Source organism: Numida meleagris, chromosome 1, assembly GCF_002078875.1.
Source record: "Numida meleagris isolate 19003 breed g44 Domestic line chromosome 1, NumMel1.0, whole genome shotgun sequence".
Taxonomy (NCBI): Eukaryota; Metazoa; Chordata; class Aves; order Galliformes; family Numididae; genus Numida; species Numida meleagris.
In genome coordinates this window covers 130,298,970-130,323,626 of record NC_034409.1, presented here as the reverse complement: position 1 = coordinate 130,323,626, position 24,657 = coordinate 130,298,970, and the positions used below count along the sequence as shown (strand labels likewise).

The window sequence follows — 24,657 nt, the reverse complement described above, 5'->3', positions numbered from 1 at the left end:
GTAGGGACTTCCTGTGGTTGGAGTGGTGGTAATTGTCTGTCCGCCGACGCCAGAGTTTATAGGCAGCGGACGCTCTTGTTGCTCTGTTTTCGTAGCAACTCTGTGAACTTGCTTTTACTGTGTTTTTAATTGGTGGTGGTTTCACCCTGATGGCAGCTGAAGTCCACTGCAGCCACACTCACCCCTCATCCTCGCAGGAAGAGAGGGAAAAAATATGATGGAAAAGGGCTCAAGGGCTGAGATAAGGACGGGGAAATCACTCACCAGTTATCGTCACAGGCAAAACAGACTCAATATAGAGAGGTTAATATAATTTATTGTCTATTGATAAAAGACCAGAGCAGTAGGAACTAAAGGCAAAGTAAACCACCTTCCTTTTATCCACCCTCTGCTACCTCCTGTCAGCCGGTGGCAGCTCCCCCAGCCCTCCTGCCCACTGTGGGGCCCTCTCCACGGCCTGCAGCTCCGGCCCAGGCCGCTCCTGTGGGGGTATCCATGGGCCATGCCTCCTCCAAGCCTCATCCACTGCTGCCACGTGGGCTCCTTCACGGCTGCACGGGGAAATCTGCTCCGTGCGGTGCCCGTGGGCTGCAGGGGAAGGGCCTGCTCCTCCATGGACCTCCCCTGGGCTGCACGGAGCTGCTGCTCCAGCCTGGAGCACCTCCTGCAGGAATGCTGATGCTGTGGGCAGGACTGTGAGTGCCTTGGACCTGCTCCTGAGCTCCCCAGGGATGAGAACCCTGCTGCCACCTTAGGCCATCCTGTCTTGCAGGATGTCAACAGCTCTGCCTTGTAAGTTACGTGGCTGCTGATTCATTCAGTATCCACAGTTATGGCAGGAGTGCATCAAAGGAGAGAAAAGAAGGAGCTTTGTAATAACAGACTGGGCAGTGAGCTATTACTGAAGAGCTAAAAATGTGATTAAATTATGGAAATGTCTCACAAAAATATTTACTGAAGTAGCAAAGCTACATTTCAGACGCAGCAGGACTGAACTGAACTCATCAGTGCCCAACAACAGACAAGTTCTCTGTTTGTGTCAATATTGAATGAATGGCCGTTGGCTCCCTGAGCATCCACTGGTTCCAGTCCTGATTGCAGATGTGCAGTTTGATGCCAGCACAGCCAGCACCCAACTGGTGCTCTGCGACCAACTCTGCTGCAGGCTGAGACCGTGCCAAGCACCCACTGAGCAGAATGCAAAGGTGCTGTAGGTAGATTTGTTTTCACTTGTGTAGCACGTCCTGCATAGCTGGAGTGCATTGCTCCTCCTGAGGACTTGCTTCTTAGCAGCCAAAGACTGGCTGTGGCTCATTAGATGTGCTGTGTGTACTGCAGTGCACAACTAATTTATCTTACATTTTCATGCTTCTAAGAGTGCTTTCCTGGAACTGTAGATGTTGATGAACCAAAATGTGTTCATTTTGTATCAACCCAAAATATCAAATTGATATTGACTTAGATGTGTGAATCCACACTGGGAGAAAGTAGAAGGAAGGCTGAGTGTGGCAGGATTGTAATTCACTTGTGTAGAAAAAACCACCTAATTTCCCAGCTTTGCATACTCTGAAATAGAGTTACCAATCACAGGAGAGAGAGAAATTCAATCATAAACTAATCAAATGTAATGTGCTCGTGCTATTAAATATACACTCTTCTCCTGCCGTGAGATTTAAGGTTCTACATTATTAAAGGGCACAGAGAGGCTGTGCAGAAGTGGAAGGAGACCATTCAGTTGTCTGCTTTGTTACAGTGAAATAAATATTCATAGTCAAAATTGGCCCTTAAGGAAGACAGCATTACCTGTACCCTGACACTTCCATGGGCTGCTGTCCATCCTTCAGTCAGCAGAATTCCCTCAGAATTCCCCTTGTCCTTCCCATTCCACTCCTGCTCCGCTGTGTGATGGTGATGGGCTGACGGTTGGAGCTGATGATCTTAGTGGCCTTTTCCAACCTTAGTGATTCTGTGACTGCCCCGTGTGATGAGGGCTCAGCTGGGGTCCGCTTGTGCCGCGTGCGAGAGGGACATCGTGCAGTCACTAGCAAAAGTGTGTCAATTTGATCAGCATTTTGCAGGTAGATGTTGTGGCCTCTCCCAAAGTGCAGCGCAGGAGGTAAGGCTGTATTTGGCTGCTCTGAAATGCATTTAAAACGGGAGGATTTAAAAACACATGTAAAAGGGAACGGTGTGATCAGTGGAGTAATTCTGGGGTAACGTGATTTTCGGTGTCTGTAAAGTGTGAACACTGTGTATTGCAAAATTTGGAGTGCAAAATGCCTACATCTGTTTGATGAGTTGCAGCACGGGGGAATTAGAAACCTTGCCAGTTCAGAAAGAGGCAAATGGGTCTGTCAGCACCTGGGGAAATATGGACAGCAGCTGGGAGAGTAGTATAAATGTATTAGCAAATGTTTCTGCAAAACATTCGTAAGTGTTTCTGCAAAAGCAATCAGCAGTGTTGTTTTTCATACTGCTGAGATTTAAGGAACCGTTCCCGTGGTTTCCAGGTTTACACGTCCAGCAGTGCCTGGTGACCGCACTGCATGTAGCCCCAGCTGGAGCCAGCTCAACTCCCCTTGGCTCTCACAGCTTCCCCGGCTGCATGTGCAGGAAGCAAATCAACAGCAATGTGTCTGGGTGCCCTTCAGGGTGCAGGAGGTTATCAGCACTGGGAGAACATACTCAAGCAGGCTTCACTGTACTCATTAGAGATGCCTTAAATTCTGTCAGCTTTTGAAATAATTGAAGAGGAAAATGAAACTGATGACTCGGGAAATGTTTGCGTCAAAGCAGATATAAGAGACCCAGTGGGATTTCTGTAGCTGTTTGTCAGCATTGCCTCTTAGTGTCCCTGAAAAAGCCTCAAAGAGTGTATTTACTTAGGGCATACCAGTTTTTAGCCTGTTGATGCTCAAAGAGCTCGCGATAAAACTAGACACAGATTTCCTTGGTATTTCTCTCAGCAGTCTCCTTGGTGTCAGCTGGTTCGGGGCAGACTTTATCAGTCAGCCAAGGGAGTATGTGAAGAGAAGGACAGAGCAGAAACCCCCATGTGTATAAGATGGTGGGGGTATTTGATGCATCTCTACGAACTGATGAAGCTATCGCAAAACCAAGATGGAAGCACTTTAAAAAGACTAAGGAAAACAGCCTGACAGGACTCAAGCGCAACTTTGTCTTTTATGGATACCCTTATGGTTTTAGGTATGATGTGCAGGTCTGAATTTATGGGGGGAAGACACACTCTGGAGAGTACACTGAGTTATTAAAAAGTGCTTCAGCTCTGCACTGCAGAGCAACCATCTCCATCAACAGGTTATTATCTTCTATGGATAAAAATACACTATAGCTCTGCTTTTTTAAACAGCAAAGGAGCTTTTTTTTTCTTTGCAAGTCAGTTTGTTTTGAATGACATTGAGTTTCCAGCTTTTCAGGGAGGTAATACTAAACAGTGAGCTTTGTTTTTCCATCTGTAGCACCTGAAGGCACTGGGCAGGGAGAAGCACTGCGGTTTTACACCTTTGTGTCTGGAAGTGATAAAACGGGATGAGAGGATTACCCAGTTTGTCTTTCTCAGTCTTCTCTTATCACAGCAGCCTCAGCAACTCTGCTATTTGAAGAAAAATAGAGTAACAAAAGAACAGTTTCATCTTCTAACTTGCTAATACAATGCTATCAGCTGCTGGTATTTTTGAATTATGGGTTTTATGTGATCCTACACTTGATTAGATTTTTTTCTTTCTTAAAATGGAAAACGTTCTAGAACTGAAGGAAGAAGCTATAAATACACAATGACATGGTGCTTAAAGAAGGCCTTAGACGTGTTAAGAACAGGGCCCTGCGTGCCATGAAAATTAGGAACTCCTGAATTCTCACAGTTGTGACATTCTTTCCTTAATGTCGGTGTCTCAAAGCTATTTGCAAGGTACTGGGGTCTGGGGCAGAAGTGTGGAGACATCAGCACCTGGGTGCTGGGTGTTGAGGAGGGACAGACACTGTCTTTCCTTCTCACTGCCTCTGCTCGCAGCAGGACGAAGTGCTGGCTGCTGTAGCTGTGGACGTTCTAACTTGGTGCAGTCGTTAACGTGTTGCTAATGAAAGAGCAGCTTGCTAGCTAGCAACCCTGCAAAGCATCTGAGTGGTCTAGGTCTCTGCTTGTCAGGCTACAGAACGCAGGGATTCTGATTTACATTAGCTTGCCTCCTGCTCTGCAAAAAGACGACGTGCAGTTCTCATCTCACCAAGATCTGCCATTTACTTACCGGTATGTTACCTCGGAGAACTTATTGTGCAGGGAAACATTGGAACAGGAAGAGAATTAATGTCTCTGCTGACTGATTAAATAATCAGTGCACAGAAACAGGGCGCTAATGAAGTATAAGAGGAGACTGAGATTTGGTTTCTGTCCCTGTCTGTTCTGTTACGCTGCAGTGTGAAGGTGCTGACCAAACAGAGTGCTCCAGCTTGCCTTCTGTTATTTGGAATAGATTGGGTAAGCCTTCACCTCAAAGTCTTCGTCAGAGAATGTCAGAGCTGGCAAAGCTGGGAAGATCTTTGGGGCAGAAACGAGAGATAACAAGAGATTGTTCCCAGGACTTTCTATTTCACATTTCTCTTGGGGTCAGGTGGAACTGGGGATAATACCCTCAAAGGATAAACAATGTCATTTTTATAAATATAAATTAGAATCAAAACTGTGCAGGGATGGTGTGGTCTTCAGAAAAGCTATAGGTGGCAGCATCATAGTAAAACAGTTTCCTCGGTGTCTGTGGCTAAACAGAGACTACGTGTGTCAGGAACAAATGCACAAAAGAGCACGAATGAAAAAGAGCAGATGAGAAACTTGTTGGAGCTGATCACCAGTTAAGCCAGCCAGTTAAAAAGGTCAGTCATTCCTCTAAATCTGTGTGTTCTCAGCTCCCTGAGCACGAATGAACATGCAGATGGGCAGAATTCCCTCCTTCTCGCTGCCTTGCTCAGTCATTCGGGGCAGCAGTGGTAGCTGGGTTTTGCTAGCTCTGGCATATCCTCCAGGCATGCAGAAGGAAACGCTGTCCTTAGCAGCAGTACTCTTCCAGCAGCTGGAAAGGGAGCTTTTAAAGAAAGGCAAGTGTGCTTGAGTGAGGAGAATGGGACTGTTGTGAATCCACACAAGTGGCTCCTGACCACTGACTTTCAGAGAGATGTGCTGGCGCTTCCTGACAACAGAGCCTGTTTGGGCATCTTAAATTTGGCTTCCAAAAGTGAATGCACCTGAGTTACCTTTGAAAAAAACACAGCGGGCCTTGTTACAGTAAGAAGAAAAACATTTTTTATTTCAATCCCTCCTGCTTTCTATCAGGGTTTCTGAAAACAGTGAATGTGGCATATTAACTTGTACAATCTATCATTTTTTTCCAGTGTGCTAATTTCTTTATAGCAGAAATGAGACATTCTTATTTTCACAGCCCAGAGAGGACTTTAAGGCCCTGAAATGGCAGGGCACAGATTCATTTTCTGTCTCGTGCAGATGTATCCCTCCAAAATTACTTAGCCCCAAATTATGTAAGTAATGCAGTGTGTGGTTCATAGGTTTCTTGTTTCTCGCAAGCTCGCTTTGCAAGGAGATGTTTTCCAATGTACTGCTCTCCAGCATTCACATCCCATATGTACTTACCTCAAAGGTTATTTGATTCAAAATAATGGGAACTATGGTAGACAATACATGTGAAATTTTTATCTTACAGCCTAGCTCCTTTTCACATCTCTCTTTAAGTGAGATGAAAGAAGGAAGAAAGGATGCTGCAGCTGACTGTGAAGTCGGCTTATCTAACTGAACAAATTGATAAAGAGCGTTGTGATTCTTTACCAGTTTAGTTTCTTATAAAAAAAGTGAAGTGTTAAATATCTATTGATGTTTTAAATTGACCGGACAGATTAGAGTTCTGCATAACACGGATCTGTGAGAGGATGCTGGTGAAGAAGTAAAGTCACTGTGAAAAATATTTGCGCTTTCTTTTGACTCTGCTTCTCTTTTGCTTCCTCAGAAGCCCTTTCACAGTTAACTTAATACTTTGCTGTTTCTGCCTGTCTTTCATCGGATGCTATCAGGCACTGCTGCAGTTTACCATCGCAGCTTCCATGGAAGTTCCACTTATTTGCTCAAAGATAGATTTGAAGCCAGATCTCAAAGCTGAACATGCAGGTATTACTTATTTAATTGGGAGAAGGAGGAAAAGGCTGGTAGCATTATTTTTGTATTTTTCTTCCTGAAGCCAGCAAAATGGATTAGAGACATTGTATTTGGCTGTCTAGGGATAATAGTCATGTCTCTTGTACAGAAGTTTTTAACATCTTCAGGAATATGATTCCTATTAGCTGCAACAGGACTGGGGCGCTCAACCTTCTGAAGATCTCACTGTACATCTTACTGGTCAGTGTTTCCTCTTCAGTGCAAGAGGTGCTGACTGCCATCTCTCTCTTTAAGTGTTTAATGTCTCTGAAAACTTGACTCTCCAGAACTACATCTGAACACTGGAAGGTCAGAGGACTTCTGCATTTCTGAGCACTGGATGTGCTGCAGCAGTACTACAGCTCTGAGTAATATCTGTGTGTGTTATTTTTACCCTCTTTCCCTACTTAGCTTTCATGAAGAGGAAGCTGCAGACATGCCCCCAGATCTGAATGGTGTGAGAAACGGGACATGGATGATAAACCTGTGCTCCCAACAAGAGCATCCCTGGCACTGGAGCCTGCATTTGGACTAGAGTGAGATTGTTGGGACCTCAGACTGCTAAGGCAGTCCTGCCCACGGTCCTGGAGTTAGATGGGCTGCTGGTGGTTTGCAGCAAACACTTGGGATGTGGTCACCCTCTTCCAAGGACCAAGAGAGCAGAACAGTCCAGTTTGAAGCCATTGGCTTCAGCGTCATCGTGCAGCCCTGACAGCATTTGCTTTACAAGAGCAGATACAGCCTGAGGCACGCTGCAAGAGTGCTTGATATGGGCTGGAGTGTATCAGTTGTACCAAACAAAGTGATTTTGTCATTGCCCCGAGAGACGCTGTAGATGAGGATTTTGTTATATTGGAGGGGAGGGGAAATCACTTTGTCTGTTTCAGTAGTTTTTTTATAGCACAGTTCTACTTTCCGTGCCAGGCTGTGATGTATTTTTGTAGTACTGTATGAATGATTTGTGTTTGATCCCACAGTGAGAGAGAGCACTTGCAGTCAGCAGAGCAGGAGAGGTCATTTATATGTTGCTATGAAAGGCAGCAGGAGCAAATGCCGAGCTTCCCACTGTCAGGCTGACACTTCTCCTGGCACGTCTGAGGCAGAGGTAAGGTCAATGGGCAGCAGGGTGCTAGTAAGGGTAGGGCTTCCCAGGAACACATTATTTGCCCTGGGAATGCTTATTGCTGCTGTATTTTTTCCCCATTAGATTTTAGCCCCTAAGCTAAAGATGATCTCACACTGCGCTGCTCCAACAGCTGCTGTAAGCAGAAGACATTCTGGGTTTAAGCAGGCTCTGATGATAGATCACATGTATCTGATAAATTCTTATGACAGGATCTGTGGCTTTGAGGTTCATTGCAGGAGCCAGATTGTGCCTTATTTGCTGCTAAGGCGTAATAGAATGGCCCATTGATTTCTCTGCAGCCAGGTCCCCCGAGGGATTTATTCATTCAGGGATTAAAATTGTTCCACGGTTGTCTGATTTGTTTAAAACTTATGTGTTGCTCTTAATTGGAGACGGTGACCTTAAAAATAACTGAAGCTTTCCGTTATCCTTATGTGGAAGAAAAGGTGCACAAAAAATAATGTTCTAGCTATTGAAGTATTTTACACCTCCAGTTTTGTTCACCTCCCTTGTTTCTGTTTGTCTTCAGTCAAAAAATGGGTTGAAGTATCTGCCTGATGAATCTGTGGAAGGAAGCCAAGAATTATTTTAACAAATGTTTAGCTAGTGAAAAGTGAATAACCATGCAGTTTTTGTGGGGCTTACATAGGGTGTGGGTCATCTTCAATGTCAGCTCCAATCTGTCTTATACGTAGAAGAGCATGTAGCGTGAATGAATTGACACGCTCTCCTCACAAGTGTCATGTTTCTCAGAAACAGCTGATTGATGTTGAGAAATCATGGCACGTACTGCCATCAGCTGAGAAGGGCAAGGAAATTGAGAAAATCTGATCTTCTCTTTACTGAACAGAACTTCACAGGTACCTGCTTCCCCTGTCTACATATCTGAGGGAGTGTGATGTTGGGTCCTGTGATAGCAATGTGTCTGATAAGCAGGGCTGCAGAACGCAGTGAGGAGCACTGCTGGCACCTGTGGAAGACTGATGGAGACTAGAACGGGAGTGGGGACCTGCGAGCACAGCTCCTGTGAATGTTGGGTCTTGGTGGTGGGCTGCAGGGTTGTCTTATTTCTGTGGCCTCATGATTGTGGCTCGCCAGATTCTTCGGACAGCTTTGCCATTATGAATTCTTGCTGTAGAGAGGAATCAACAAAATTCAACCTAAAGTGGATCTGCCGCTTCCACTTTTGCACAGGCATTTGAGAAGATGGAGTAATGTGTGTAAATAAACCATGCTTGGGCAAGTCAGAACAAGTAGCTGCTGCAGGATCAGAAGTGGGGTTGTGAACCTGGATTCACTTGAGTTCAGGCTCTCAAAACTGAAGTTAAAACCAGGCAATTTTTAGTATGTTTTAGCTAATGTTTATTTCTGGTGATGAAGCAGAACAAATCCTGATGTTTTAAAAACAAAAAACCCTCAAATTTTTGTTTCCATGGATGAAGCTGGATTCAACCAAGAAGAGGGTGGCTTCTCTGAGCATCACTCCTTGCTTGTTCTGTCTCTGGGAAAGTAGTGCTCTGTCGTTAGGGCTGCTAGGGAAGTTTTCCCAGCGCCTCTTTTGGGTCTCTCATGGGCTTGCTGCTGCCATTTCTGCATTGCTTTTACTACAGAGTATCTCCTTTCTTTCCTTCTTTCTCTTCCGCAGAAATATCTGTGCCATACAGATATCTGCATTTGTGACAGCAGTCTTAAGGGACATCTCTTTTGGCCAGTAGCATCAGCTCCTTCTGTGGGCACGCCATGCATCTACAGGTGATGATTCAGTTGCTCTTGTTATCTTCTTGGATAAAGAGGCTGTGGTGAATTTTACACGTGCTCTGAATTATAGCCATTACTTCAGTAAAACTGAAATCAATCGCAATGATAACTTGGGTTATTAATTCTCCCCGTTTTCTTTTTCTTTTTTTTTTTTTTTAAGCCTGAAATTTATCAATGGAAAGATGATAGGAGAAGAAGACAGACATTGCTTTCCCAGGCACAAGCTGAAATCATCAGCACGTAATAATATAATGCTGCATAACTGATATTCCAGGATCTCAGGTGGGCTTCAACCGTTGGATAGGCAAAGTTGAAAGTTTTCATGGGACAGAAGGTTGGTCCTTTTCAGAGATATCAGAACGAAGGAAATAGTCTGGCTTCTCTTTGACAAGAGTGTGAGCGTGGTATAGGCAAGGATAATGCCAGCTGACCTGCTGCTTTGAGAAAATTATACCCTTTGAGCTGGTTGCCATCTCTTGTACAACTCAGCACTGTTCGCATAAGTGCATGGAGTTTTCTATTAGGCCGCTGCTGAAGTGCTTTAAAGAAATGAAGTTTTATCTGCCATAGAGAAGAGAGGTTGTTTCCACAACCTTTCTCATGGGGTAGTAAAAGCTGGCTGTCTGGCCCTGCTGCCAGATGACTCTGGGAGCAAAGATAGCTGTACATTTTGTCGTGTACACAAAGGGCTCCCAGTCAGTTTTCTTCAAACTTTCCAGAAATGTTCTTGCAGTGTGCCAGATGTACCAAGTTTATTAGTCAAAGCCAAATAAAGGGGCTTACTGGCAATTAGACCATAACCTTTAAGTCTAATTTGTAATTTTTATTCATGCTGCTTCAAGTATCTGGTGTAATAACCAGTTTAGCTGTGCTGCACTCTTGTTCTGAATGAAAGCCACTAACTTTAGTGCAATCGCAGGACTACTTTAGGTTACAACAGAAGGCCACATGTACAGAGAAGTACATCTTAGTGTGAATCTTCGTGTCAGATTCATGAGGACTTTGGACCCGGGCAGTGGTGGTCAGACTTCTGCCCTGTAGCTGGAAGGTTGGCGGCAGTGGGGCTGAGGCCTCGAAGCCTGGAGAGAACAAAATGACCACGGGGGTGGCAGCTTCTCCTGGGGGCTTCCCAGCTCCCTCTCCACAAAAAAAAACCTGCAAAGTCTAATGAAAAGTATTTCATTGGTTTTCCAGCCACACCTGCCTCTACTTACAGGAGTAAATTTTGTCACCTCTGTGTCTACAATATAAAGCCTCATTTCCTGTTAGCTTTTCTTACCTGATTAGCTGTTATTTTAATAGCCCATATTTATGAAGTGTGATGCGAAACAAAGGTGACCAACATATAGATTAGTCAGTTTTCGTCATAATATTTATAAATGACTGCACACTTTTGTTTTCTCCATCCACCCTTTAGGAATAAATTAGGCTGGAATTTACAGAAGTACTCGGTATCAACTGTTTGCTTTGGTATCAAATTTGGACTAAAACTCAGAGCGCCTATCAGCTCAACCCAAGAGTTTGCTCTGGTGTCATTACAACGCATTATATTCCACAATGAGTCAGTACAGTGATCTGTACACAGTGTCTGCTTTAATAGGTTAAGGTAAGGAAGAATAAGCTATTCGCTATTTTAGGTGGGATAGGAACGTGCAGATTTTCTATTTACTTCAAAGATTCTTCATTAAAACAAGCTTCAAATTCTAACTAGTCTTCCTGGTGTTTCCTATTAAACTCTTTGCATAGGAGTAACAGATTGTCAGGTACCGGCAGAAAGCACTTCAGTTCTTAAATGTTGTAATTAATTGTGTTGTATGGGGATGGTCCGATAGTGTGTTGCGTGTTAAATCAGAATGCCCTGAGCACCTTGTGCAAACTGCTTCAAAAGTGCACTATTTACTTTGCTGAGTCAAAACTTGAATCTGAGCGTGCCAGAATCAAGGTTCACTGTGAAGCCATAACCTGCCTCTGGCGTGTGGAGTCAGCTTCACCAAGGTTATGAGGAGCTGAGTGTAATGGAGGAGGTTAATACAGCTATTGTGATGATCTCAACTGTAATGAGGTATCAGTGAAAGCGGTGGCTTTACAGTGAAAGCCAGAATGGAAGTTAATCGAGAAGTGGAGACATTGTGTGCTGCATAAATCAGTGCTGATTTCATATAGCTGTAAAAGTGAGGTTGTAAATGGTTCACAATCAGCTGTCAGTTTCAAGGCTTTCAGAACCAACTAAGAGAGCAAGCTACTTTTTCCTGGGCTTAAATGTCATTGGAGAAATAAAAAATATGCAAGTCCAATTTTCTTAAAGGCACTGTAGAATTTAAGGATTAGTTCAAGATTAGCAAACTATTTTGCTCTGCTGTGTGATTTTCAAGTCATTTGGTAAAAAGACCGTGCCCATCTTGTTTTAGATCACACTATTAAAAAATGCATCCTGCAGATAGCATTAGAAACAAAAGATATATTTAAAAAGGAGAAGGAGCTTTTCTGCTCCTATTCTGGTGTGTTTGGCTGGCGTTGAGTGTATGCTGAGGTTTTATTGCCTCTCTTTTCTCTCCCTTCCCTTTTCTTCCTGATGTCACTGTTTCTTCCCTCCAGCAAAGGCCAGGGAGAGCCTGCACCTGGAGTGAGTCAGGGGAACAGACCATAGGCAGAGGGCTGTCAGACTCCTGGAAGAGACTGAAATCAGCGGCAGGTGCAGGAGAACAAGGAAAGGAGGTTGTTGACAATAATCTTACTTGCACTCATTTTTCATCCTGCGTCTTCAGAGGGCACATGTGGCAGTAAGGCAGACAGTGCCCATTTCTTTCTTCCTGGCTGGCAGCTCAGCACGCAGGTAGCCAGCTGCCAGCCCGCTCCGTGTCAGCCGCAGCATTGCCTCTTGCTGTGATGCCAGCTGGAAGGAAATGGAGAGAAACGGTGCTTCTGTCCAGCTCCTTTAAGGTGTGCAGCAGGAGGAGGAACTCAAGGAGGTGTCCTCTGGATGGCTAGAGCAGCACAGCCAGCAGACGCAGCCGGTATCGCTGTGCATCATGAGGAGATGCCGGTCTTTTCATCACTTGTGCAATAATATCTCGCTCTTTCACTGGACGTTGTCCTAAGCCAGTAAAAGAACTTCGATGAGTAATTATAACTCAGTAAAGATTGAGATTTGACAATCTCGAGCGGATGCAATTGCATCGTCATAAATGTATTCATAACGTACTTAGATACACAAAGGGAAATGAGCCATAGTGGTACTTCGTACCTAACTACTCTGGACCGATAGCTGCATAGCAGACCATTGTTCCTTTTTTTAGCTTGCACGCCCCAACCAACAGGAACCTGCTTGTGTACTGTACCGTACTGAGCGTATTATAATGGGTTATCTGTTGTGTGACTTGGGTGTGTTTGCATCAGCTTCAGCCGAGGTGGAACAGTAGCTGTGGGCAGGCAGAGACATGGACCATGGTGCAGGCTCGCCTTGCCCTCTGGGGACTGAAGGAGCTGATGAATCCATATTGTTCTTTTTCTGCATTTCTTTTGTTAACCCTGGGGTGGGCACGGCCCCAATCTAAATAATCTCACTATATAACGTGAAAGCTATTTAGCCCTAATGAAAAGGAGAACGAAATAAAGCTCCTTTGTTCCCCATCTCGCCTCTCCTTTCCCCAGGAGATCCTCTTGTGGTTTCCATGGATATGCAGACTGGTGGTACGGTCTTGTCCTTTATTCAGTACACCTATTAACATCTGTACCAGTGCAGCTCTCAAACAAAGGCCTGGCTCATGCTATCTCTGGTGCTGTTTTATGCTTTCCTGTGACACGTTATTTTTGGCTGCTTGTTCCACCTTCTTGAAGCAGATGTAACATTTCATAATTTGTCACTGAATTTTCAGCCTTTCATTCGTGATGATGACAACCAGAAATCTGATTGTCATGAGCCACTAACATGAAGTACATAAAGCAGCTTGGGAATTTCAAGAAATCTGTTTCTCAGCACCACTCCCTTGAACACGAGGTACGTGAAGCTTCAGGTTGCATTAAGACCTGGAGCAGGTGGTGCAGTGCAGTACAGTTCAGTAGTGAAGGAATTTGCATTGGAAAAGAATTTGTGCATTTTATTCTTCAGTTGTGCTCCGGTCTAATTGTGCTTGATTTGACACTCACTGAGTAATTAGGGAATCTTCCTTTTGGCTTCAAGGAGCATTGGACACCAAGCAGGTGAGGTAGGCTTGTTGTTTCATAACTGAGGTTGGAAGCCCTAGTAAACTAAAAATTACCAGCTCTGTAGTGTCATCTCTTACTGAATGCAAAGAGATCTAGGCTCTGCAGCCCTTATGCTTCACTACACGATGCAAGGCTGAGGGCCAGCAGGCTGTTTGGATGTCATCCGTGTCATCAAAAAACACAGGAGAAACAGCAAAGGACAAGTATGTATGCAAATTAAAGCATACAGTGAAACATTGAACTAGGAGCTCTCAAGCTTTCGTTCGCTTAGATTGTTGGGATAAACAATTGGTCTTTTGTGGCATTCAAGAGTGAAATGAATATTTTTGTCATTAAATGAGTGTCTCAGCTGTCCTCAAATACCTTTAAGAGAGAGCAACAGTAATAACGAGAGGATTAGAAAATGTCTTTGTTTTTCTTTCATGCGTTGCTGTGGCTCTGATTTGTCCAGAGCCACTGAAGATCTTCTCAAGTATGAATAGCACCAAGCTTTTTACTGCTCTTATTATTTAATTGTATTCTCATAGCATTCAAAGGACTCAGCCAACACAAGAAGCTGTTGTGCTTGGAAATGTGCAAGCAGTCCAGAGAGTCTTCTCTGAAAAATTCTGAGTTTAAATTAATGAGGTTGGTAAAATGTGCACATTCAGGCAGCTCAGTACCATCTTGTGTTAGGCACTGAGATGGGGTGATGGCTGCTTGGCACCTTTTCTTTCCTCCTCCCTCGGCTGGGTGCTGTGCAAGGTGGGTGCATGGGACACATATCCACACAAGTTCTTTCCCCTTGTTCTCTCTACCTCCTCTCTAAAAGAGGGAGACAGTTCCCAGAATCTCTGAAAAAATGATGCAGAGGATCTAAGTCTTGTTGTTGTTTAGCATCTGTTTCTCTTGGAAGTGCATGTGCAATTCTCTGCCATTAGCTGCTGCAGAGCATGAGAGTTTTTCTTTGTACAAGGCCACGCAATGCCAATACCTGGAGCTGCAAATCCTCCTTTCAAGCCACAGCCACTCTGCAGCCCACTTTCCATCCTTTAGAACATGTGCTTCATGTCACCTCACTACTTGTCTTTCTTGGCTTTGTGCTTTGTTCCCTCTTTGAAGGAACTCTTTCCCCCTCCTTCCCTAAACATTGTAATAGCCCTCAAAGGCAAAAAAAAAAAAAAAAAAAAAAAAAAAAAAAAAAAAAAAGAGAAAATTACTATTAGTCAAGTGCAGCCTTGTCCAGACTTGCCTGTCTGCCTGCAGTATACTATTTTGGATGCCAAGTCCACAGCAAGAATGAATCAATGCTCTGAGATTGAAAAGCAAGTGTATTGTTTCACTGTTTGGACCAGCAGATGGCAAATGTAGAGGAAAAATATCCATCTTATAGCCAATCTAGGGAACAGACATTAAATAAAGCCATCTGGCAAATGTGAGGGAAAAGAAGAAGATGAGACCAAGGTCTGCTTTAAATACCTGCTTACAACTGAGACAAAGTTGCTGGGAATTCATGTAATAGGGAGCAGACTCTGGCCGGGTAGAAGGTTTTGTGAAGTGTTGAAAGCTTTGGCAGTGCTGGGAACTTAGACATAAGATGCCAAAATGCCAAGCAGAGAGCCTAAGAAGCAGCAGCATTTCTGTCTTTGTGAAACTGCCCTGGTACTCCATGTAGAAGAGTAAATACAGCTCTGTTCACTCCACTGCAGGGTTAAGAAGACCACATCTAGGAGTCTGTCTCACAGAAAAGGACTAAGAAGAGAAGCAGGGAGTAAGTAAGGAGGGCAGTCTGATATATTCCAAATTCTGAAAGGCATCAATAAATCTGGCTTTGTGCTGCTGCCATCACACATTGTTACTTTGCCACACTACTTTTATTCCCAGAGAAGGGAGATGCGTGTGGTTTTGCACTTAGGCTATTAAATAAGGTTTCTGAAGAGAAACACAATTCATTGGAAAAGGAAATGATGTTTTACAGAAGTGTCCGGCCTTTCATTTGGAAACTTGCTTTCAGGGAATGTGATTTCAGAGCCCAGAAGTCTAGCAGATGTTATTGCTATTTCTGCTTTACAGGTCAGTGCTTCGGTTTTTTTATAATCCGAGAAGTGCACACAGCTGCTAGCTTGCCTTTACGGTACAATAATTCAATACTGCATCTTATTCTTAACTTATACATGTGCTTTATTTTATTTTTTTTTCCTGATAAAATGGGAGGAGTATGGCTCATCTTGAAAATCCAGGTTCTCCAGTAACTGGCAGTTTTACTGGCAGACCAATTCTTACTATTACTCCCATAAAGAGCAACTGGAGAATCATTTTACAATTTTTTCATCTTTTTGTCCAGCCCTGTGGCATTAAACAGAAAGAATAATACCACCACTTGGACATAAACTGTAGTAACATGAAAAAAATCAGTATTGTAGTGTCAATTTTTATTGCTTCTGCTGATAATAAGGTCCATGTGTATGACATCATAGCAACTGTATTTTTTGTGTTATCAGTTTCAGACATTTACTTAGAAAATGGTTGCAACTCACTGAAAAAAAATTTCCTTCCAACTCGTCAGTGTTGCTGCTGATCAGTTATTGCATCTGAGAAAGTCTGGTTGTCTTTATTTTCCCTGAGTATCTACTAACCAGACTAACAAAAGACAGTATTTCTGTTCCTCTGCTCTGATGAATAATTCATTGCCCTATACTTTTTGTGCTAAGTAAATTTAAACTCTTTCTCTTGTAAACGTTATTTACAAGACAGCCCTGGACACGTGGAAATTTGTTTGGTGCCCTCAGGCACGTCATCCTCTTCTCACTGAGAAGGAAAGTAAGATTTTTCCTACTAAGTGTTGGTTGAGGATTTGCCCCGTGCCTCTGTGGATGGTGCAGGGATCCTGCCAGGATGTCAAGGCTAGGGGGAGCGGCACTGGCGTGAAGCTGGCACCATTGCTCAGCTGGGCTTCATCTGCCTGAGCCGGAGCTGCTTGGTCCTGCACTACAGTGTACACCAAGGTGCTCCTAGGTTGCCTGCAGATTACCATAAGGCTAGACGTTGGCAGAGAGATTTGGAAAATGCAGTTTGGCTTTCCCTGGTTAAGCCCGGGCTATGTTGAATTGTCTGCTTTGTATTGCTTTAAGAATGCAAAGCCGAGTAAAGCAAATTTTGAAATGTGTTGTGGTAAGAGGTGTGTTTGACAAGTTCAGTGCTTTAGCATCCTTCTGTATTCATCAACCTTTCACTGAGCACTTTCCCCTGGAGAAGACAAATGCCTTACTGAGACTGGCCTGCAGGCAAAGTGCAGCACATAGGAGGAATTGCTGCGTTACTCTTACACAGTGCATTTGGTCACATTTTCAGCTGGCATAAAATGAAGCCTGTGGAGTTACGGTGGCTTAGACAAAAGGAAGATCTGACTGGCTGTTTTTAACAATACAGGGTGGCTTTTCTGCACCCCACCCAGAGCCATTTTGCTGCTTGCCCATTTGTGCTTCTCAGTCCGCAGAGAGGCAATGTTGCCAGTTTGGGCTCACACTTCAGCCAGCATTTCCAGCGCTGTTGTTCTTGTCTGCAGCCTTTTGCTAGCTCTTACATAGAACTGCTGTACTATTTGGCAATTTTTGCTGTTTTATCGCCTGTGATCATTCTGCTCCACATACTGTTCACACCCCCTTTTCAACCCAGTAGAAATGTAGAAAATTCCCTCTTCACAGTCTTCACAGAATCTTAGTTATGCTTGAAAACAGCTGAAAAATGAATGGCCTTACAACAACTGGCAACTTTGCCAATAGTGGCAATGACAAAGCCCTTACCTGAAACACTGTCTTCATCGCCAGGTCTCTCCCTTGGCTCTCTACCCACATGGCAGTCCTGGTATGCAGAAAAATCCAGGAGTATTTTTTTCTTACTTCACTACATCTTCCTTTCTCTGTCTTTCTGCCTCTCTCGCTGTCTCTCTTTTCCTTCCCTTTCTCACTTGGCACCATTTTACACTTGGACCTTTTACTGTAGTCTGCCCACAGTTGCAAGATCTGTTTCACATCTAAAAATCTTGCCCCCTGAAAGGCTTTCCTTTACCTGCTTTCTTTCAAGTTCAGCAATTCTCTATTTCTTTTGAAATCTTCCATTCTTGTATCTTGAAGTTTCTCATTGCCTGTATTGACAGCCTTATTATTGAAAGCGTGTATTTGCTGCACCCTTCATTTTGCCAAGCTTTCTATTTCCTCTGATTTCTGCTGTTTAGCGTCACCTTGTTGTGTTACTGAATTTAAAGGCAATTTGGAAGAATCCGTAGGGAAAAAATGCAAGTGAAATCCTCTCCATTTGGTTTGTAAAAGAAGAACCTAATACAAAACATGAACCTAGTGCTATCTAATGTACAGATGTTTCTGTGTGTAGGTTTTCTGCATTGTTCTGCCTTCTGATGATGATATCTTTAGGATGGCCTTTCATAAATAAAATTGTTTCTGAACAGCTGTACTAGTTAAAATACAGTTGCACTGCACAGGCCCATAATTTCTGGCTTACCCTCAGTACTCTGTTACATGTTCAGTTTTTCTTTAGCAGCAGGCAAGCTTATATTTAACATCTTGAATTTGCAGTTTACTCCCTCCAAATGCTTGTTGGTTATCTGCAATGATTTTTTATTGTGACTCTTTAAAATCTGGATTAATTCAGCTTTGCTGCCGCCTGGGCCGTGACATCCATAACTATGTTGTTTGGAAATTGCCGTGCTTTTGAGATGAGGCTAAACACTGAGCTCTTCTTATTTCTGCAAAAAGATGAGAGAAGTGAACAAAAAAACTGTAATTTTCCTATCAACGTGATGGGATTTGGCTATTGTTCAGAAAGGTGTTTGAAGCACCATAACACTCATCTGCTTTTGGGCTGCTGTAATTAGTGCAGGAATGGGCCGATTCTCTGGGTAAGCACACACTTTTATGAGGGAGGGAGAGCTTTCAAGCATAGCTAAGAGGCCATCGCCTGATCTGTGCTGAGCACAGGTGTGTTGGGCCACTGAACTGGGCTGTAGCTGTGTCAGGTGGGTCTTTTTTGCGGTACACTACACACACAAAGTATAAACATTAGGTGCGCCACTGAGATGGTCTGGCATTTCTGCAAAGACACTTGCATGCATTACCCTACTATTAAAACTTTGGTTTAAAACAGATATAAATGTTAGAGTAAGTTGTGGAAAAATTCCTTTTAAGGTCATAGATGCACTTCTGTAGATGTAACAGGCCATCTTCCTCTGCCTGAGACCCATCTTTAAAAGCGCTTCTCCCCATGGGGTGACTGGCTGGCGTGTAGGTGTACCTGCTACAAACCTTAGGGATGTAGGGCTTATGGATGATGGCAAGTTGAGCCAGCAGCGTGCCCTGGCAGCACAAAGGGCCAGCTGTACTCTGGCCTGCACCAGGCCCAGCACTGCCACTGGGTGAGGGGAGGGCTTGTCCCACCGTACGCTGTGTTGTGCGGCCTCACCTCCAGCGCTGGGTGTGGGTTTGGGCACCTCAACATAAGCAGGGCATAAACCTATTAGAGAGTGTGCAAAGAAGGGCTACGAAGATGGTGAGGGATCTGTAGGGCATGGTGTGTGAGGAGCAGCTGAGGCCCCTGGGTGTGCTCGGCCCAGAGCAGAGGAGCTGAGGGGAGGCCTCGTGGCGGCTGCAGCTCCTCACAGGGAGCGGAGGGGCAGCGCTGAGCTCTGCTCTCTGGGACAGCGACGGGGCTTGAGGGAACAGGCATGGAGCTGTCAGGGGAGGGGCATCTGGGGGTTAGGGAAAGGTTCTGCACCAGAGGGTGGTGGGCATGGAACAGGCTGCCCAGGGCAGAGGGCACAGCCCCATGTGCCGGAGTTCAAGGAGTGTTTGGACACTGCTGTCGGACATAGGGTTTGATTTTGGGGTGGTCCTGTATGGAGCCAGGAGCTGAAGGTGATCCTTGTGGGTCCCTTCCAACTCAGGATATTGCATTATTCTGTCATTCTCACATGCAGTGCACATGCCTTACCAAGCAGGTGCTAGCACCACTCCAGCAAGGAAGGAGCCACTCCTGTGGGGCAATATACTCAAGCGTGATGGGGAAGTATTTGGCTGGAAGTGGAGAAATTGCTTCTGCAGTGATACCCCTTGTCTTCCTCGCTCTCCCTGGTTGCTCCCACCTATCAGGGGAAATACCCCATATGGCATGCTCAGCATTGCTTTCTCATCCTTGCTGCCCAGAGCACGGAGTCAGCAAAAAGCAAACAGGCGCTTTTTTTCCTCATAATCTGCCCTGCACAAGGCATCTCATACTGCATCTGAGGACTCATTATTTTATTTCCCCATAAAGGTGACTGGGGTCAGCTATTTCCAATCCAAGGGACCTAAAGGTCCTTTAGCTTTCAGGTCTATTTCGGCTCTTTTTATCTTTTTGAAAATGCATTCTGAGGAGGCTGCAATCTAAATAGAGTAATTAATGCACTGGCATGACAGTAACTTAAAATATTTAAAGGGTCAGAAAAGGCAGATTTCTTGTGTCATCTTTACTGCTTCTGACTTGCTTCTCTTCCATTTTCTCAGTTAGGAGTTTGTTGGTACAGTATACTTTGTAGCTCTGGTGTCTGGGATAACCTTAATTTCTTGGTTTTCTATATCCAATATTGTGTTGTTGCATTTGTTAACATTGAGGCCATGTGCATAGTGTGTAGTTTTTTCCACTTTCTCTAGTGACAAGAGTTGAGATACAAAGATCTTATTTCTAAATTAAAAATTTTCTAGCTTAATTGGCACAGAAGATAGAAAATATACCCTCAGTTATTGCGCGTGTGCTCCCCATTTTCACAAGTGCCTTTCTGTGGTAGGAGCAGTGCAGCTGCCATCCCGTTACCCTGTGTGGTGCTGCCGAGCAGTCTCTGCAAACCTGGGAGCGACTTGTCAGCACGTCCCTGCCTTTTCAGGAGAGGACCCAGCAAAGCTCCCAGAGCAACATCAGCCTGCGCTAGGAATTCAGGTCAGGATCTCCCCGCTTGTTCCCTAGCAACTGGGGGATACTGGTGCTTTCTCCTGCCACTGACTCATTCGGCACCAGATGCAGGGATCGCTTGGTGAAGGGAGCGGGGGCGGTGTTGATCACTCATGCTTTGGGAAGGCAGAGCAGAGCCCAGTGGTGGATAACTGATGAGATGTAGCTTGTGCTTCCTAAGGTGAACTGAATTGAGGCTTTACAGGATCCTCCGCGCAAACTTTAGAGTACCTCCGTTGTGTTTGCTACCACTTGGCAAGGTGACAGACCCCTCTTGAAGCAACGGTAGCCTTTTGTGTTACGTTGAGTTTGACAAAACAGGAACAGATGCAGGTAAGCAGCTGAAGTTCATGTTTGAGTTGCTTTGAAGGTTGGTTTTGTACAGGTGCAATGTGTTCCTTGGTTACACAGACGCACAACATTCAGTTGTGCAAGTGGTGACCTGTCTTTGTACTTATTAAAGTTTCAGCAGATGGTACATAAAAAAGTTAAGTGGAAAGATGAACTGCCTTCCCTAGTTCCTTGTGGCATCTGCTTGTAAAGTGCTGCAAACAGCCTTTAAACTTCCCTGGACATTTGTAAAATGAGCTAATAAAAATGTGTAAGTGGTCAGGAGTTACCAGTTGCCACGCTTTTGTTGGAAGTGGGTCCTTGTAGCACTTTTAGAAATAGAAAGCGGCAATTTCTGACTGTATTGTTTGCAGAGGCTGGCAATTGTTGCCTGTGGTTGTTAGCACGGTGGGATTTGTTCCTCATTTTTTAATTTTCTTTCGTAGATTACAAGTACCCTTTGACAAGTGCAAAAATAGAAGTGATGTGCCGTTCTAAAAAAGCTCTGGACCAAAAGAAATTCTCTTCTGTGTGCTATAGGCTCCCTTCTTTACTCATAAACACTGGCGATTGTGTGATTTACACTGGGGAATATTTATATTGAGCGCTGGCAAAGGGGTGGCATGAGAGTTTTCTGAGGGACCTTTTCTCACAAGAAACACAGTTTTCGTATTTTGAAAAATGCGGAAATAAATGTCTCCAGGTGCGTACAAGCTATTCAGCTTGCCTTTTTCAGCAGTCTGTAAACAGTACGCTCCAGCCCTTCAGCAGAGGGACTTGGCATGGCCCCAGTTAACGTGAGGAGAGGCCTGCCAGGTGGCATCAGCCTCAGATCTGGCTGCACATGTCTTGGGCAGACACGGTGTAAGCAGGTTTGCGGATTTTTTTTTTGCGCAAGAGGCTATAGTGGGCCTTTCTGAAAAGGGATGTGAAAAAAATTGAAGCTGTATTTTTTAATTATCGCTAACTTGAAGTTATTTAGTTTGAGTGCTGGCTGTAGGGCACTCAGGACCTGATTTCTTCAGAGAGACTGAGTAAGCAGAGTTTCAATTGATATTTTCCATGCTTAGTGTTCAGAAAAACAATTGCCAGTCTCACACTGCGTACTGATACAGTAGCGGCTGCTTATTGATGTGTGAATGTCTCATTTGGTATCTCAAGCTTTTTGTCCATGTCATATGTATGGGAAAGCTTATACATGCATCCCTAGGACTAGCACTGTATGTGCATTCAAGAAGAGAGAAGAAACCCATACCGGTGCAGGATCTTTTCTGCAGTTCCGGATGTTCTTGATTACAAAAGAATCTCCTAAGTGCGTAACTTCACACTACTGTGTGTTCAGGTGATATAGGATAGAGAGGGGAAATATCTGTTTAAGCTTCACATTTCATTTAATTGTGCCGTTCTCAAGATCAACAACTTTCAGGAGACAACAGCAGAAGCCTCGTCAATCACTTTGATCTGGCTGTGCAGTAAAGCAACACCCTCAGAGGACAGCGTGGGACTAGAAAGGTTAAGTTACCCAGCACTCCCTGCTTTCTTTTGTTCACAAAGCCTTGCAGCATCCTCTCAGTAACAGCCTTCTGCCAGAGCTGGGAACAGAGCTGCTAGACACCTCATTCCCTGACTCACAACTACTATTAAAATGTCTGGAGGAAAAAAAAAAAGTTAAAAGGAAGGAGGCCCCTAAGCAAACAGGGTCAGATTTTCCTCAAGCTTAAACTAGTGCACTTGCCAGCTGGATGTAAAAGGCTAAATATTGTCCTTCTACACCTACACTGGAGGCCCTCTGCAGATACACAGATGGCGAGGACTTGAGAGTCTGTCCAAGGGAGCAAGTGCCAGCACTTCAGGGTCTAAGAAGGATCTGGACTGGGTCCTGTAGTTTGGTAGCAGCAGCCAGCAGCAGAAGTCTGGGTGCCTGGACATATGGAAGAGCCAGGTTTTGGAAGATTACTGGGACATTGACCTTGCACTGGACAGTATTTCTTGATAGTAAACATAGGAGACATGTTCGGCTTTGCAGTAGAGAACAGGGCAGAGGTGGAAAGTCAATGTTTTCCTCACTGATACCTGTCCACCAACCTGTGCTAGGCTTGCTGGCAACTAGAGAACTGAAATGGGAGACGAACATCTTCTCTAAATACCTCTGGCAAGAGACAAAAGCTGCCTCAAACGAAGGATAGCTCTGCATGACAGTAAATACCTATAGAATGGCCATTTAGTCTGGAAGTTTCTAATCATCAGCTAGAAATTTCCAGAATAGCATTTCAGTCAAAGGAACGGGGAAAACTGAATTGCTTTCAAAGGAGACTTGAATTAGCCTGTGAAAGGATTACATGAAGTGTTTACCAGCAGCAATAGGGGACTGAATGCTCAGGAGGTCCCCTCTGAGACTGTGTGCCCAAGTTTTATCCTGACACACCTGTGTAGAGCTCAAAGATTTCAGTGTACCTAAACATGCTGTTGCTCAGGAGACTATACTACATGTGAGAACTGAAGGAGGCAAGGAAATGCATGGAGCCCCTGGAGTGGAAGGGGGCTCACAGGCAGGATGCATCTGATAGCTTAGGTCTTGCAGAAGCAGCATTAAAGACCCTTTGTGGATAAAACAATTTATGACTGACATATATAAGTCACTGGTCAGGAGAAAGGCTGCTTTGTTGAATGCTTACTTCCACATCACAGCTGTGCCATCCTTTTCCTCTCTGACTTTGGACCTGTCCAAGGGATAAGTGCTGGGACCCTTCAGAGAACCTCTGAAGGGAGGTTGTGTGCCTCTCTGCTCCCATTCCTGTGTCAGGAAGAGCATACTGTGAAGTTAGGTTTTCTAACATGTGAATACTGATGCTTTTTATTTTGTGAATGCTGCAGTATGTTCTGTTGTGCTCATTTAAGTCAGGCAGAGCTCAAGTATTGGATGGTCACGTGTGAAGGTGCTGGTGGATGAGAGCTCTTTATGTCATGCTGGATTTCTGCAGCTCACTTAGGTTATATCTGCTGAATCACAGGCAGGAAATGTTTGAATTAATGACAAATATTTCCCAAGTTTAGTTTGTTAAGTGCCTGCACATGTTAAATTAAGCATAATAATCTTGTCATGGTTGTAAATTAATAACTTGCATCTCATTGTGCTTTGAGTATTGGAATAAAACGTTTGTGAGGTATTCAGGGAAAGGAGCTTGGTGACAAATGGGACAAGTTCCCAAATTTTTGTTTTGTTTTGCCCATTGTAAAGAGCATTTTCAGGTTCTTGTGTGGTCTTTGGTTCTCCCTCGACACATGAGTAGGGCAGTGGGGATGGGAATGCAGAGCACCTACCTGTGAGTACCTGGGTAACCCTAGGTTCCCATTGTCCTCCCAGCAAGGACATGCAGATCTGTTAATTCCTGAAGTGTCTTCTTTTCTCCATTGCCTAGAGGGAGATGCAGCCAAGAACAAATGTGCTTTGTGGCAAAGGGGAGCTTTGTGGCAAAGGGGTCTTCTAACTCAACAAAAGTTAGAAGAGACTGAGGTCAAATGGGTGATGTGGGCATAGGGAGATATTTCTCCCAGTGCACTCCCCAGCAGCGGTCCTTGGGGCCCACTCCCAGGGTGCTTGGGACAGTAATGCTCCCCTGCTGCAGTGCTCATCCACCTGTGCTCTTTCTGCAGGACTTCATTTGTGAGTCCCCTCCCTTCTCCCCGCTCTGTTGCACCCAAAGTGCCCCTGGCCTCCTGCCGCCACCCAGCTGTAAAGGATCAGAGGCTTCAGGAGCAGTGGGGAAAGAGGGGGAGAAAGGGAGCAAGATAGACAGTGCAGTCACATAAGCTTTGTTTTCTTAGGAAATTAAACCTAAGGAGTAGAAGCATTGCATACTGATGTTTATCACCTGTCCTCCAGTACTGAGTTAAGACGAAAGCGCTGTCAGGGCTGCATCCATCTGTCTTGCAGATGAGAGAGGACACACAATCAGCGTGACACTGTGACTGGTAGCATATTTTTCTGCTGCTCTGGATAGATAAGAAGCAGGAGCCCTCCTAGTGAATGTGTCCCTGGCTTGTTATA

At 44.5% G+C, this 24,657-nt stretch overlaps 1 protein-coding gene and 1 long non-coding RNA gene across 6 annotated transcripts in view; both read left to right on the top strand.

The window, feature by feature from the left end:
- Nucleotides 1-24,657, top strand: part of KIAA1211L (KIAA1211 like) — a 64,752-nt gene that overhangs the window by 1,449 nt on the left and 38,646 nt on the right. Inside the window, exon 2 of one of the 5 annotated variants that reach the window (XM_021412902.1) lies at nt 20,119-20,267. The exons of 3 other annotated variants lie outside the window; for them this stretch is intronic. The gene's annotated coding sequence lies outside the window, so the exon portion shown is untranslated. Of the gene's footprint in view, nt 1-20,118; nt 20,268-20,597; nt 20,613-24,657 lie in introns of those variants that run through there. One more of the 5 variants, XM_021412919.1, reaches the window with a different exon arrangement.
- Nucleotides 12-9,380, top strand: LOC110406435. Its single transcript, XR_002443474.1, has 3 exons — nt 12-7,319; nt 8,094-8,200; nt 9,259-9,380. It is a non-coding gene; the product is annotated as an uncharacterized LOC110406435 (long non-coding RNA).